Raw genomic sequence first — 491 nt, 5'->3', positions numbered from 1 at the left:
GGATTTTAGGGAGCTTGGGTTCTGGTGGTGCAGCTGCCCAGCCTGCTCTTTTTTCTTCTAGTTTTCAAACATGCATTTAATAGATTGTGTGGTGCTGGGAACCTACTGAGGTATAAGATGTGGCTTCTGACTTAAGAGACCCAGAATGCAGTCAGGAAACTATAGAGGATAGTGTAAACCTGAACATCAAGGTGGGAATTGGAATGGTAGGGGAATACATGGCTCAGAGAGGAAGACAGCAATGTCTGAGGACTGCTCTTGCCATTCAAAGCCTGAACTCAACAGTGAATTTATTTGAGTTGCTGAGGATTTTAGGTAGTAGGTCCAGGTTGGAATTCAAGTTCGGTCATTCTCTATCACTTAGCCTACATCTTGCCCTTTTCCAATTTGTATTTTTAGCTTTTCTTTACCTAATTTTTTGCCTTGTCTAACTTCCTTTAGGCTGGTTTTCCCGCCCAGAACAGAGTTGCTTCCTTGAATGCATCTTCATT

Source organism: Talpa europaea, assembly GCF_964194135.1.
Source record: "Talpa europaea genome assembly, chromosome: 4".
NCBI classification, from domain to species: domain Eukaryota; kingdom Metazoa; phylum Chordata; class Mammalia; order Eulipotyphla; family Talpidae; genus Talpa; species Talpa europaea.
The sequence above is the reverse complement of the archived record's forward strand: the minus strand, read 5'-3'. Positions refer to the sequence as shown.